The sequence below is a fragment of the Bos mutus genome, chromosome 23 (assembly GCF_027580195.1).
Source record: "Bos mutus isolate GX-2022 chromosome 23, NWIPB_WYAK_1.1, whole genome shotgun sequence".
NCBI lineage: Eukaryota > Metazoa > Chordata > Mammalia > Artiodactyla > Bovidae > Bos > Bos mutus.
In genome coordinates, this window is record NC_091639.1 from 38601635 (window position 1) to 38612018 (window position 10384).

The window sequence follows — 10384 nt, forward strand, 5'->3', positions numbered from 1 at the left end:
GATCCCTAAATACTTAAGTGTTTATGTCACAAGAATAAGGATAGTCTCTTCCTTAACCATAGTATAATTATCAAAATCAGGAAGTTAACACTGATACGATATTTTAATCTCCAGATCTTATTTATATTTCACCAATTGTCCCATAATGTACTTTGTAGTAAATAATTTTTTGGATAAATGAGTAAAGAAAATGTGGTATATTAGAGAACAAACTTATCATTGCTAGGGGGAAGGGATAGTTAGGGAGTTTGGGATGGACATGTACACACTGTTATATTTAAAATGGATAACCAACAAACACCTACTATATAGAACATGAAACTGAGTACAAAGTTATGTAGCAGCCTGGATGGGAGGGGAGTTTGGGGAAGAATGGATACATGTATGTGTATGGCTGAGTCCCTTTGCTGTTCACCTGAAACTATCACAACATTGTTAATCAGCTGTACTCCAAATCAAAATAAAAAGTTTAAAAAAAAAGATAGAAAATGTGGTATTTACTTACATAATGGGATAAAGAAATCCTGTCATTTGCAGCAACATAGGTATAACTAGAAGGCGTCATGCTAAGTGAAATAAGCCAGATAGACAAAGAGAAATACTATATGGTATTACTTATATCAGGAATCTGGGGGTTGGGGGGCGGTCGATCTCATGGAAACAGAGAGTAGAAAAGTGATTGCCAGGGGCTGGGAGGTGTGGGGTGGGGAATATAAGCAGAGGTTGGTAAAAGTGTACGCAAACTGCCATTTTTAATATGATAAGGTCCGGGGATCTAATGTATAACATGGTGACTATAGTTGATAATATTATATTGTATAATTGAAATCTGCCAAAACAGTAAAACTAAAATTTTTTCACCAAAAATAAGAGGGTAAATATATGAGGGGACAGATGTGTTAACTTCATGGGGAGGGCAACTCATTCACAATGCACACATAAATCATCACACTGCACACTTTAAATAGCTGAAATTTAATTTGTCAATGATACCTCAATAAGCTGGAAATTTTTTTCTGGTCCAGGGACCTAACCAGTATCATACATCAAATTATGTAATGTCTCTTTAATTCTCTTTAATCTGGAACAGTTTCTAAAAGTTTCTAGTTTATAACCTTGACATTTTTTAAAAGCTGTTTCGTGAAATGCCCCCAAATTGGAATATAATGTTTCCTCATGATTAAACTGGAATCAGGTACTCTTGGCAAGGAGAGTATAGAAATGATATTGTGTTCCTCTTATGGCAGGGGAGGGGCATGATGTCTCTCTGTACCATTACTAGTGACAGTAATGTTGACCACCTGTTCAGCTGTTTAAGGGGGTGTCTAAGTTTCTGTACCATGACATTACTATTTCTTCATTTTCCATTAACAAGTATTTTGAAACTATCTGCATGTTCTGTTCCTCATCAAACCTTTACCAACAAGTTTTAGCTTTTGAGGATGACTCCTGCCCAAATCAATTTTCACTGTATAATCTACTAAATGGTAGCCTTCTAACTCCATCATTCTTTCTGACTTCAATGGTCGGCATTCTATTGCAAGTTTTCCTCCTCCCTAATGTATGCATGTATATATGTATGTGGTTATAATAGCATTAGATCATTATACATTACTATTGTTATTTATTTTAATGCTCCAAGTGACATTTTTTGAAAGAATTTTTGTGTGGTTTTTAAATAAATTGCTTTTATGAACTATAGATAAACAAGTAATTTGTGTGTTAAGTAAAATGATGTTCAAGAAATATGTGTAGTAAGTTGTAGAAGATGGCAAGTTTTACACTTTATCTGGTTTCATCACCGTTAATGACTTTTAATCCTGGGACACAGATTATACAGTAGTAGCTCAAAAATTGAGAGATTGGTTCAAGACGGCAGAGTAGAAGGACACGTACCCACCTCTTCTCATGGGAGCAGTGAAATCACAGCTGCTAAACAACCATTAACAGGAAGACGCTGGAACCCACCAAAAGAGATACCACACTTCCAAAAACAAAGGAGAAGCCACAGTGAGATGGCAGGAGGAGTAGGAATCCCCAGAGAATGTGACTTTGAAGGTCAGTGGGATTTGATTACAAGACTTACACAGGACTGGAGGAAACAGAGACTCCACTCTTGGAGGGCACACACAAACTCCTGTGCACACCAGGACCCGGGGGAAAGGAGCAGTGACCCCACAGGAGACTGAGCCAGACCTACTTGCTAGTGTCAGAGGGTTTTGTTACCGAAAGCTTGGCCTCTCTATCACTGGTCCTGAATCAAATCCTGGAGACAGAGTTTTAGATGAAGTAGAAAAGGATAACTTCATTGCTTTGCCCGGCAAGGGAGGCTTCTGCTATGTCTCAACCCCAGAGGATATGATGAAGGGTTTTATAACAGTGGTTCAGAGGTGGGCTCTGTAACAAGATTAGGGTGTAAGCAGGGTTTACAGTCTCAATCTACAATCCCATGGATGGAGGAGCCTCGTAGCCTTATTAATCTCAGGTGACCATTTCCTAATCTTGATAAACTTCTCTGGTCCCTTTAAGAGAGTCCCTTGGACTACAAGGAGATCAAAAGGAGATGGACTACAGTCCGTCCTAAAGGAAATCAACCCTGAATATTCATTGGAAGGACTGATGCTGAACCTGAAGCTCCAATACTTTGGCCACCTGATGTGAAGAGCCGACTCATTGGAAAAGACCCTGATGCTGGGAAAGATGGAAGGCACAAGGAGAAGGGGATGACAGAGGATGAGATGGTTGGATGGCATCACCAAATCAATGGACATGAGTTTGAGTAAGCTCCTGGAGATGGTGAAGAACAGGGAAGCCTGGTGTGCTGCAGTCCATGGGGTCGCAGAGTAGGACAAGACTGAGCAAGTGAACAGCAACAATCTCAGGTAGTCATTTCCTAGTCTTGATACGCTTCTCTGGTCCTTTAATCTTGACTAGGGTGGTTTCTTGGCTGCCCCTATCTTTTTTAATTAAATATTTATTTATTTTTAGCTGGGTCTTCATTGCTGTGTACAGGCCTTCTCTAGTTTCAGTGTGCTGGCTTCTCATTACGGTGGTTTCAACTCCAGAAGATGGTGAAGGACAGGGAAACCTGGTGTGCTGCAGTCCCTGGGGTAGCAAAAGTTGGACATGACTGAGTGAACAACAACAATTCTTGTTGAGGGGCACAGGCTCTAGGGCATGAGGGCTTTCAGTTCAGTTCAGTTCTGTCGCTCAGCCGTGTCTGACCCTTTGCGACCCCATGAATCGCAGAACACCAGGCCTCCCTGTCCATCACCAACTCCTGGAGTTCACTCAGACTCATGTCCATCGAGTCAGTGATGCCATCCAGCCATCTCATCCTCTGTCGTCCCCTTCTCCTCCTGCCCCCAATCCCTCCCACCATCAGAGTCTTTTCCAATGAGTCAACTCTTCGCATCAGGTGGCCAAAGTACTGGAGTTTCAGCTTCAGCATCATTCCTTCCAAAGAAATCCCAGGGCTGATCTCCTTCAGAATGGACTGGTTGGATCTCCTTGCAGTCCAAGGGACTCTCAAGAGTCTTCTCCAACACCACAGTTCAAAAGCATCGATTCTTTGGCGCTCAGCCTTCTTCACAGTCCAACTCTCACATCCATACATGACCACAGGAAAAAGCATAGCCTTGACTAGACGGACCTTTGTTGGCAAAGTAATGTCTGCTTTTGAATATGCTATCTAGGTTGGTCATAACTTTCCTTCCAAGGAGTAAGCGTCTTTTAATTTCATGGCTGCAGTCACCATCTCCAGTGATTTTGGAGCCCAAAAAATAAAGTCTGACGCTGTTTCCCCATCTATTTCCCAGGAAGTGATGGGACCGGATGCCATGATCTTCGTTTTCTGAATGTTGAGCTTTAAGCCAACTTTTTCACTCTCCACTTTCACTTTCATCAAGAGGCTTTTGAGTTCCTCTTCACTTTCTGCCATAAGGGTGGTGTCATCTGCATATCTGAGGTTATTGATATTTCTCCTGGCAATCTTGATTCCAGCTTGTGTTTCCTGCAGTCCAGCGTTTCTCATGATGTACTCTGCATAGAACTTAAATAAGCAGGGTGACAATATACAGCCTTGACGTACTCCTTTTCCTATTTGGAACCAGTCTGTTGTTCCATGTCCAGTTCTAACTGTTGCTTCCTGACCTGCATACAGATTTCTCAAGAGGCAGGTCAGGCGGTCTGGTATTCCCAGCTCTTGAAGAATTTTCCACAGTTTATTGTGATCCACATAGTCAAAGGCTTTGTCATAGTCAGTAAAGCAGAAATAGATGTTTTTCTGGAACTCTCTTGCTGTTTCCATGATCCAGTGGATATTGGCAATTTGATCTCTGGTTCCTCTGCCTTTTCTAAAACCAGCTTGAACATCAGGAAGTTCACGGTTCACGTATTGCTGAAGCCTGGCTTGGAGAATTTTGAGCATTACTTTACTAGTGTGTGAGATAAGAGCAATTGTGCGGTAGTTTGAGCATTTAGTAGTTGTGAAATTATAATTGTTGCACACTGTCTTGAACGGTTTTCTGTCCCTTCCTAGAAATACTGGTTCTTATTTTTTTTACATCATTCACAATTTTCTCACAAAGTTTTTATCATATATATCACATAGTAATACAGTGTTATAATCTTGTGGTTTTTAGGATAGTTAAGAAAAGAAGGAAAAATACAGTCTTTCATATTAACCCACGTATGCACAAATTCTGGTGCTCCTCATTTTTAGCTATGGATTTGGGTCATTTTCTGGTATCATTTCCTTTCAGCCTAAATTATTTCCTTTAGTCTATCTTATAACAGAGCATAGCAATGCTTCCTGTTTTTACCTAGTATTGTCTTTATTTTGGTTTCGTTTTTGAAGGACAGTTTTGCTGGATATAGAATTCTTCATTCAGCACGCTGCATATGTCAACCCACTGTTTTCTCCCTTGTTTTGGATGAGATTCAGCCAACAGTTGTATTAATTAATGCTCTCTTTATGTGGGGTCATTTTTCTCTTGCTACTTTCAGATTTTCTCTTTGTCTTTGAACACTAGACTAGGATGTGTCTAAGAGTGGATCTCTTTGTATTAATCTTACTTAAGGTTTGTTGCATTCTTGGATATATAGATTCATGTTTTCATCAGATTTGGGAAGTTTATGCCCATTATTTAAAAAAAGTTCTGCCCCTTATTCTCTCAACTCCCCTTTGGATACAACCATTAGACACATGTTGTATGTCTAATGTCTGTAGGATGTTCTCCCACAGGTCTTTGACCACCGATTATTGTTTTCAGTTAAAAAAAAAACTTCAGATTGGGTAATTTCTATGAATTTATATTTGAGTTCAATGATTCTTTTTCCTGCCATCTAGAATCTGCTGCTAAGCCCCTCTAATGAATTTTTCATTTAGTTATTATACTTTTTGTGGTAACTCATATCTGCTGCTGCTGTTGCTAAGTTGCTTCAGTCATGTCTGACCTTGTGCTACCCCACAGACGGCAGCCCATCAGGCTCCACCATCCCTGGGATTCTCCAGGCAAGAGCACTGGAGCGGGTTGCCATGTCCTTCTCCAATGCATGAAAGTGAAAAGTGAAAGTGAAGTCGCTCAGTCGTGTCTGACTCTTAGCGACCCCATGGACTGCAGCCTACCAGGCTCCTCCATCCATGGGATTTTCCAGGCAAGAGTACTGGAGTGGGGTGCCATTGCCTTCTCCAGGTAACTCATATATTACATATAATTTACCATTTCTAAAGGTATATAATTCAGTGGCATTAAGTACATTCATATTGTTGTGCAACCTTCACCACTATTCATCTCTAGAACATTTTCATCCTCCCAAAATTGTTATCATTAAACAATAACTCCTATTCCTCCTCTCCCCTTAGTCCTTGGAAACCACCATACTTCTTTCTATCTGTATGAACTTGTATTCTAAGTATTGCATATAAGTGGAATCATACAATATTTGTCCTTTTGTGACTCTCTTTGCTTAGCATAATGTCTTCAAAGTTCATCCATGTTGTAGCATGTGTCAGAATTTCCTTCCTTTTTAAGGTTGAATAATATTCCATTATATATATATATAATCAAATATATATATAATCAAAATGTGATATATATATATATCACATTTTGATTATTCATTAATCCATCAGTGGGTGCTTACATTGCTTCTACCTTTTGGTTATCATGAATAGATTTCTTGGAAAATGAGTATACAAGTATCTGCTTGTGTCCCTGCTTTCAATTCTCTTGGGTATATATCCAGAAATGGAATTACTGGATCATATGCTAATTCTATACTTGATATTTTTAGAAAATGCCATAGTATTTTCCATAGCAGCTGCACCATTTTACATCCCCACTATCAATGCACAAAGGTTCCAATTTCTCCACATCTCCACCAACACTTGTTATTTTCTGGGGATTTTTAGTGGTTTTTTTTTTTTTTCATAATATCTATCTTAATGGGGGTGATAATGAAGTGACACTGCAATCTCATTATAGTTTTTATTTGCATTTTCCTAATGACTGGGGGCTTCCCTGGTGGCTCAAACAGTAATAGAATCTGCCTGCAATGCAGGAGATCCAGGTTTGATCCCTTGGTCAGGAAGATCCCTTGGAGAAGGGAATGGCTCCCCACTCCAGTGTTCTTGCCTGGAGAATTCCATGGACAGAGGAGCCTGGAGGGCTACAGAGCATGGGCTAACAAAGGGTCGGCCACGACTGAGGGACTGAGTGACTCACAATGATTAGTGATGTTGAGCATCTTTTCATGTGCTTATGAGTCATTTACATATCTTCTTTGGAGAAATGCCTATTGAAGTCCTTTGCCCATTTTTCGGTGGGTCTTTGGGGGTTTTACTGAATTATGGGAGCTCTTTATATATTCCAGATACTAATTCTTCATTAGATATATGATTTGCAAATATTTTCTCTCATTCCACAGGCCACCTTTTCATCCTTTGATGAATTACATTTTTTAATTTTTTTTTTTTTTTTTTAGCTTCTGGCATCTTTTAATTTCCTAGAATCTGTATACAATTAACTCCAGCAGGGCAGTACTCAATACTGTTTAAGCCTCACATTTTAGATTAACTATTTAATATTATAAATGTGAATGCACATCCTCATAACTGGGAAACTAAATGACATAGATTTACTCATTATTTATGTAACCATACAAAATTTTATATGCAATGGGAGCTCTTATACCATAGAATCTGACCTTATAAATTATGCTATGCTAAGCTAAGTCACCTCAGCCGTGTCCAACTCTGTGCGACCCCATAGACGGCAGCCCACCAGGCTCCCCCGTCCCTGGGATTCTCCAGGCAAGAACACTGGAGTGGGCTGCCATTTCCTTCTCCAATGCATGAAAGTGAAAAGTGAAAGTGAAGTCTCTCAGTCGTGTCTGACTCTTAGCGACCCCATGGATTGCAGCCTAACAGGCTCCTCCGTCCATGGGATTTTCCAGGCAAGAGTACTGGAGTGGGGTGCCATCGCCTTCTCCGGACCTTACAAACTAGCTTACATATAAAACACAGTTACTCTTTGCTCATCTGTCCTAACTTAGAAAGTGTTGCACCAATGCTTAAGATGTGATTAAAACAGATGCGTTCTCAACACAAGGTTAACAAACCTTGAGCTCCACCCTAGAAATACAAACCTATAAATCAAAAATTGTTTCACCAGAAATAGGTTATGAGCAACTCTTACCAAAGTAGTACTATAGGGAGTTACAATGTTGACCAAAAGAAGACACAGGTTTCTCACTGAACTTTTTTTAATGGGTCTCAAATTTTGTAACAGATTTTTGGTCAAGTTGTTTTCATTAAAAAGTAGTGATTTTAAAAACTAATAACTTAAACTGCCACACACAAAACATAGGGTCCACAAAAACATTCTCCTTTCTTTCTGAAGGTTTTACGATGCATTGTTGTCATTAACCGGTCTTTTACTATTAAACTTAAATGGCCAATTGAGACAAACTGTCTGAGATCGTTCTTTCACTGCTGATTAAGACTGAGGTGGCAGTTATTGGGGATAGTATTCATTTAGCCTTCTGAGCTTTCTGGGCAGACTTGGTGACCTTGCCAGCTCCAGGTGCCTTCTTGTCCACTGCTTTGACACCACAGCGACTGTCTGTCTCATATCACGCACAGCAAAATGGCCCAGGGGAGGACAGTCAGAGAAGCTCTCGACACACATGGGCTTGCCAGGAACCATATCAATGATGGCAGCATCACCAGATTTCAAGAATTTAGGGCCATCTTCCAGCTTTCTCCCAGAACGATGATCAGTCTTCTCGTTCAACTCAGCAAACTTGCAGGCAATGTGAGCTGTGTGACAATCCAGCACAGGTGCATATCCAGCACTGATTTGGCCCGGATGGTTCAAAATAAGCGCCCGAGCTGTGAAGCCAGCTGCTTCCATTGGTGGGTCATTTTTGCTGACACCAGCCACATTGCCACAGCGAACATCTTTGACAGACACATTCTTGACATTGAAGCCCACATTATCCCCAGGAAGGGCTTCACTCAGTGCTTCATGGTGCATTTCTACAGACTTCACTTCAGTTGCCACATTGACTGGAGCAAAGGTGACCACCATGCCAGGTTTGAGAACACCAGTCTCCACACGACCCACAGGGACAGTACCAATACCACTGATTTTACAGACATCCTGGAAGGGGAAATGCAAGGGTTTGTCAGCTGGGCGAGTTGCTGGCAGGATGCAATCCAGAGCTTCAAGCAGGGTGGTTCCACTGGCACTGCCGTCCTTTCGGGTGGCTTTCCGTCCCTTGAACCACGACGTGTTAGCACTTGGCTCCAGCACGTTGTCACCACCCCATCCAGAAACTGGCACAGATGCTACTGTGTCGGGGTTGTAGCCGATTTTCTTAATGTAGGTGCTGACTTCCTTAACAATTTCCTCGTATCTCTTCTGGCTGTAGGGTGGCTCAGTGGAATCCATTTTGTTAACTCCAACAATTAGTTGTTTCACACCCAGAGTGTAAGCCAGAAGGGCATGCTCACGGGTCTGTGCGTTCTTGCAGATACCGGCTTAAAATTCGCCAGCACCAGCAGCAACAATCAGGACAGCACAGTCAGCCTGGGATGCGCCTGTGATCATGTTTTTGATGAAGTCTCTGTGTCCTGGGGCATCAATGATGGTAACATAGTACTTGCTGGTCTCAAACTTCCACAGGGAGATATCAGTGGTGATACCATGCTCACGTTGGGCTTTAAGTTTGTCCAAGACCCAGGCATATTTCAAGGAGCGCTTTCCCATCTCGGCAGCCTCCTTCTTGAACTTTTCAACTGTTCTGTTGTCGATCCCGCCACATTTGTAGATCCGATGGCCAGTCGTGGTGGACTTTCCTGAATCTACATGCCCAATGACAACGATGTTGATATGGGTCTTTTCCTTTCCCATTTTTGCTTAGGTTTAATGGTGGTTTTCACGACACATGTGTCCTGGCAGCAAACCCGTTGTAAAAAAGCTCAAGTTTTTAATTGTGATGAAGTCCAATTTATCTATTTTCTCTTTTGTTGCCTGTATTTCTGACATCATATCCAAATAATTATTGCCAGGTATAATGGCATGAAGATTCTCTCCTATATTGTAATATTTTGAGTTTTATAGTTTTACTCTTCCACTTAGGTCTTGAATCCATTTTGAGTCCATTGTTGTAGGTGATGTAAAGGTCCAACCTCCTCTTCTTGGGTATGGATATTCAGTTTTGCCAACACCACTTGTTTTTTTTTTAAGATTTATTTATTTATTTTTATTTTTTTGGCTGTGGTGAGTCTTATTGCTGCACGTGGGCTTTCTCTAGTTGCAGGACGTGGGGGCTACTCTCTAGGTACGTGTGTGGGCTTCTCATTGCAGTGGCTTCTCTCAGTGGAGCACGGACTCTAGCTGCGTGGGCTTCAGTAGTTGTAGCACGTGGGATCAGTATCTGTGGCTCCTGGGCTCCCAAGCACAGGCTCAGTAGTTGTGGCACACAGGCTTAGTTGCCCCATGGCATGTGGGGTCTTCCCAGACCAGGGATCAAATTGGTGTCCCTTGCATTGCAAGGTAGATTCTTAATCACTGGACCACCAGGGAAGCCTTCCAACACCACTTGTTCAGAAGACTGTCCTTTTCTCGTTGAGGTCCTTGCATCTTTGTCAAAAATCATTTACAATCACTTGACCATGGAGACTTCCCTGGTGATCCAATGGTTAAGACTCCATGCTTCCACTTTGGGGGACAGGGGTTCAATCCCTGGTCAGGAAACTAAGATCCCACATGCTGTGCGATGCAGCCAACAATTAAAAGAAAAAAAATTTTTTAAGTCACTTGACCATATGGGTTTATTTCTGGGTTCTCTATTGCAGGGGTCCCCAATCCCTGGG

General features: G+C 41.4%; 1 pseudogene; it reads right to left on the bottom strand.

Moving 5' to 3' along the window:
- Positions 1-7740: 7740 nt before the first annotated feature.
- On the bottom strand, positions 7741-9579 carry LOC102286804 (elongation factor 1-alpha 1 pseudogene; annotated as a pseudogene).
- Positions 9580-10384: the final 805 nt, after the last annotated feature.